Here is a 5,783-nt window from a genome sequence, read left to right as displayed (position 1 = left end):
CATGGACTCATCTTCGAAAGTCCGACCAGAGGTCATACGGATGATCTCTGCAGCAGAATGGGACCCCGATTCCTGGCCTCCCTCTGCCCCAGCTCATTGTAATATCAACCTTTCCCTGCTTTGGTTCTCAGATGTACCAAGCGAAAGGCACAGTTTCCAGGGACTGAATTGTACATGCCAACCCAGCTGGTAGGGAGGAGGAAAAGGTGGGGGAATGAAGGCTCTAAGCAACCCCGCTTTCCCCCTACACCGGTTTCCAGCCGGCAGGGAGAGCTGGTTTACCGGGGTGTGTGGCCACAGACACCACACTATGACCCTCACCCTATTGGCTGGAAGGAAAGAAGCAACCCAAGAATTCACCAATCGGAAGGCAATATTCAAACATGGCTCTTCTCTAATTGTGGATGGACAGGTGCTTACCATTCAATAATGTGCCCTGGTGGGATTTACATTCTACGAAACTGACAAACCTGTAAATGAACAGTATAATTTCCAATGGGGTGATGCCAGGAAGATGATGCCCCAGGGAGCTGTGAGCTGGCTGCACAGTCATCATCCTTTAGGGTGTCTTCTAAGTGTTGCAGGGGCAGGGGCTGCGGGGGGCCGGGGGGGGTGCAATGGCGGGGAGACCAGTAATCCTGGTGGCGAACTGAGGGGTGAGAGGGGAGGTGCCCTTGAGCAGGGAACTAAAGTACAAGTGGGAATGCCCTCCCCGAGAGAAGGGGACAGGATGTGGAAGTATGGCTTGGCTGGAGGGAAGGGCATGCAGGGCAGGAGAGAGCAGAGCTCCTTGTGACTTCGGGCAGGGCACTCCACTTTGAGTCGGGACAGCCGGGAGGATTAGAGATAACACGGCGCCACACCTAGCATACAGTAGGCACTCACTAAATGCTAAATGCAAGAAGGCTCTGAACGGTCACTAGTGCTGTTATAGTGGGAGTTCTCCCCCCCACCCTGTTCTATCCCCTAGATTTAGGGTTTGGTTCCTACCCTTTTGTCTTCCCTTTGCCCCAAAGTTTATACCTTCAAGGTATCCGTCTTCACCTCGCCCTCCAGGGCTCTGCATCCCAGTACTTTCGTCTCCCTGCCGGAAAAGGACACGGAGTACAGCAGGAAAGACTTGGATAAGCTCCAAGACAGGACTTCCTTGTCTTTCTGCAGAGTCAAACTGAGGGGAGGAGGGGGGCAGGGCGCATTTCCCACAGAGAGAATTCTGGAGCTGGAGGAAATCTCTGAGATCGTTTATCTAATCCTTGGCAGATAAACCGGACAGTCCACTATAGAAGAAAGCACAACAAGGGACAGTTGGAAGAAATTCAAAAGAAAAGAACCCGCCATGCAATCAAATTCCAAAGGGCCATCCCTGGTGCATTTCTTGCTGGTACAAAGGCCCAGAGGAATCAGAAGCCTGAAGTTAGGAAGGCTCAAGGAGCAAAGAGGCCATCAGGGCTGCCAAGGAAGCAAGTTTCTAAAACAACAGCAATGGCTCCCACAAAGACAGCGACTAAGCAAGAGATTGTGAAGCCTGGGAAGTTTTCTGCATCATTCCTCCACCGTGGAAAATGCTACATTGGGCTATCAGATTTTTATTTTACTTTATTTATTTTAAGGATTTTATTTATTTATTTGACAGAGAGTGAGAGAGGGAACACAAGCAGGAGGAGTGGAAGAGAGAGAAGCAGGCGTCCCAATGAGCGGGGAGTCCAGTGCTAGACTCAATCCCAGGATCATGACCTGAGCCGAAGGCAGACGCATAACAACTAAGCCACCAGGGAACCCCTGGATCAGATTTTTAAATAAACATCTGACTATAACTAGGGAAAAAAAGAGGGGGGGTGTTCAGTCCTTTTTTTTTTGACAGGTACCCAGTGTAAGCAACGCGCTTTACATAAGGACAAGGGGAACTCAAGTTTTATGGAGCCTGAAGCTTATAAGACTTTGGAGACCTCATGAAAACAAAAGAATATGAAATGACACATGCAAAATTAGGTATTCATGGAGAGTGAGAAAATAAATTCCTATGAATTACAAACTTTAAAAAAGCTGACAAATACCATACTTGTAAGATCAGAACAATAAGAAATTTTTACCTAACTACCTGACATGCCACCATAGTACATTTTTAAAAAGATTTTATTTTTTTGAGAGAGAGAGTGCGTGCATGAGCAGGGGGAGGGGCAGAGGGAGAGGGAGAAGCAGATTCCCTGCTGGGCAAGGATCCTGGGGGGGGGGGCTCACTTAGGACCCCGAAGTCACGACCTGAGCTGAAGTTAGATGCCCAACTGACTGAGCCACCCAGGCACCCCAACAGTTTTTTTCCCTACAATTTGGGCTGTATGCTCTTCAGAGACCAGTGATTTTTTTTTTTTAAAGATTTTATTTATTTATTTGACAGAGTGAGAGACACAAGTAGGCAGAGCAGCAGAGGGTGAGGGAGAAGCAGTCTCCTCACTGAGCAGGGAGCCTGATGAGGGGCTCGATCCCAGGACCCTGGGATCATGACCTGAGCTAAAGGCAGTCGCTTAACCTACTGAGCCACCAAGGCACTCCGAGTGATTTTGTTACATTTTTTAAAAGATTTAATTTATTTATTTGACAGAGATCACAAGTAGGCAGAGAGGCAGGCAGAGAAAGAGGAAGGGAAGCAGGCTCCCTGCCGAGCAGAGAGCCCGATGCAGGACTTGATCCCAGGATCCTGGGATCATGACCTGAGCCAAAAGCAGGGGCTTTAACCCACTGAGCCACCCAGGCGCCCTATTACATTTTCTATAATGAAAAAGAAAAGTCAGGCATCTAGCCTGTTTGATCAAAAAAGTTTTGTATTTTATTTTTTATTTTATTCTGCTTTTTATAATCTGTTACTGGAAATGTCACATAAATCTTAAATTTCTCATATTTTCAGGCTTGGGGAAGCCTAACTTGGTGTGTGGTTTCATCAGGAACTGTAAAGTTTGGTCAGAACAAAATGTTTTCTACGCTAAGACATACCTCCACGCGCTGCGTTCTGGAAAACCTTCAGCGTAACACACGAAGGCACTTGTTTGCGCTAGTTACAGGCTTGGGTCCTACAGCAGAGACGTTCTGGTCCATTCGATTGCACAGGATTCCCAACAAAGAAGAAAACAGCGTGTGGTACATTTAGAGTCACATATCACGACATGTCATTGACTGACTGTCTTCCTGACTGTGCGGAGTTCCCTTGTCGCTAGGTGACAGAACAGAGTTCACCGCTTGTCTGAGAACTGGAAGTGTTTTCCGTAGACCACCTGCTGCTGGTCTGTATGATGCAGACCTCGGTTCTCCCACATTCTTCCTGCGTCAGGTGCCTGGGGTATAGTCTTGGTGACAGAGTGATGGGACCTCTTTCCCTGCACCTTTTTGTCAGGACACCAGCTGGATCAGCAGAGGGGGGATGGTATTCGTGACGGCTGAATTTCTGGAGACGGCTGTCTGCGCTGGGGCAGGGAGCCATCACCTAACTGTTCCTGGCAGTGACTGTCAGCTTTATCATAATAACCCACTAACACTCCAACTAAAGCCATATTCAACTCGGCCTCCCATGGCTGGACCTCAAGGTAGACCCAGCCTCTAGAGAGAGAAAATTGTTTTAGTGATATGGAACAATTTCCGAGACAAATCGTTAAGAGAATAAAACCAAGATATGGGACAGTAGGTATGGCAGGCTCTGACTTGAGAGGCATGGAGCGTCACTCTGGAAGGAAACTCGAGAATGGTGTTCTCCTCTGGGTGGCCCTGGGAATTTTTGTAAGGAACACTTGCTTTTTCCCTGTCGAACCGTTTCGAGCTCTACGAAGTATTTTCTAAATCACGTGCATGTCATAAATTCTCATTTTTCTGATATAGATGCTTAGCAATTGATAAGCTAATTTTTTTGTTAACTTACTTTATTCTTTTGAAAATATTTCAGGGGCGCCTAGGTGGCTGAGTGGATTAAAGCCTCTGCCTTTCGCTCAGGTCATGATCCCAGGGTTCTGGGATTGAGCCCCACATCGGGCTCTCTGCTCAGCGAGGAGCCTGCTTCCTCCTCTCTCTCTGCCTGCTTCTCTGCCTACTTGTGATCTCTGTCTGTCAAATAAATAAATAAAATTAAATCTTAAAAAAATATGTATTTCATTTATTTATTTGACACAGAGAGAGAGAGCACAAGCAGGAGGAGCAGCAGGCAGAGGGAGAGGGAGAAGCAGGCTTCCTGCTGAGCTACGTGGGGCTCAGTCCCAGGACCCTGAGATCATGACCTGAGCCAAAGGTAGATGCTTACCCCCACCACCCCACTTTTTTTTTTTTTTTTTTTCTAATTGAGACTGTTCTCTTAGTGGCCACCAGGAGGAGGCAAATGCTTTCTCTCTCCTGGAGAGAGGCGATCCCTTTCACAGCTTCCTAAAAACACAGTGGCTCTGCTCTGTGGCTGGACCCCAGACTCCAGGAAGGGCCTCAGGAGGAAAATAACTGAAAGAAGTTGCCATCATGAACTCCAGGCAAGCTCTGATTTTAAAATAGTTCTGTCGTGGGGCTCCCATCTGGCTTAGCTGGTGGAGTGGGCAACTCTTGATCTCGGGGTTATGAGTTCAAGCCCTGCATTGGGTGTAGGCATTACATAAAAATAAAATCTTAAAAAAATAGCTCTAGGGATGTATAATTCACATACTAAAAAACTCAGCCACTTAAAGTGTACAGTTCAATTTTTTTTTTTTTTTTGGTAAATTGCATTGTTAATTTTAAAAAACTGTAGCAAAATTGGGATGCCTGGATGGCTCGGTCAGTTAGGTGTCTGATTCTTCATTTTAGGTCATGATCTCAGGGGTCATGAGATGGAGCCCGTGGGGTCTGTGCTGGGAGTAGAGGCTGCTTAAGATTCTCTTTTTCCGGGTGCCTGGGTGGCTCAGTGGGTTAAAGCCTCTGCCTTCGCCTCAGGTCATGATCCTAGGGTCCTGGGATCCAGCCATCGGGCTCTCTGCTCAGCAGGGAGCCTGCTTCCTCCTCTCTCTCTGCTTGCCTCTCTGCCTACTTGTGATCTCTGTCTGTCAAATAAATAAATAAAATTTTTAAAAAATATTCTTTCCCGGGCGCCTGGGTGGCTCAGTGGGTTAAGCCGCTGCCTTCGGCTCAGGTCATGATCTCAGAGTCCTGGGATCGAGTCCCGCATCGGGCTCTCTGCTCGGCGGAGAGCCTGCTTCCCTCTCTCTCTCTCTGCCTGCCTCTCCATCTACTTGTGATTTCTCTCTGTCAAATAAATAAATAAAATCTTTAAAAAAAAAAAAATATTCTTTCCCTCTGAGCGCTGGGCACACCCGCCCTCCCCCCTAGCTGCACGGCTCGTGCACGTGCACACTCTCTCAAACAAACAAACAAAAAATCATAGCAAAATACTTATAACATAAAAATTTCCATTTTAACTATTTTAAGTGCATAATTCAGTGGCAGTAATCGCATTCACAATGTTACGCAACGTCACCATCTATTTCCAAAACTTTTTTTATCGCTCCAGATAGAAACTCTGTGTTCATCAGATAGTAACTCCCCGGCCCCAGCCCCCCCATACCCACTTATGCCCTTTCTGTCTCTATGGATTTATCTATGACAGAGACTTCATCAAAGTGGAATCATGCGATGTGTGACTTCTCGTGTCTTCCTTCCTTCACTTCATCCACGTGGCGGCGTGAATTGGCTTCTTGTTCCTTTTTAAGGCTGAATACCGTTCCATCGTGGGTGCATGGCCCGTCCTGTTTATGCATCTACCTGCTGACGGATGCTGGGCTGTTTCC

This window comes from Mustela lutreola, chromosome 8 (genome assembly GCF_030435805.1).
Source record: "Mustela lutreola isolate mMusLut2 chromosome 8, mMusLut2.pri, whole genome shotgun sequence".
NCBI classification, from domain to species: domain Eukaryota; kingdom Metazoa; phylum Chordata; class Mammalia; order Carnivora; family Mustelidae; genus Mustela; species Mustela lutreola.
This window is presented reverse-complemented; position numbering follows the sequence as displayed.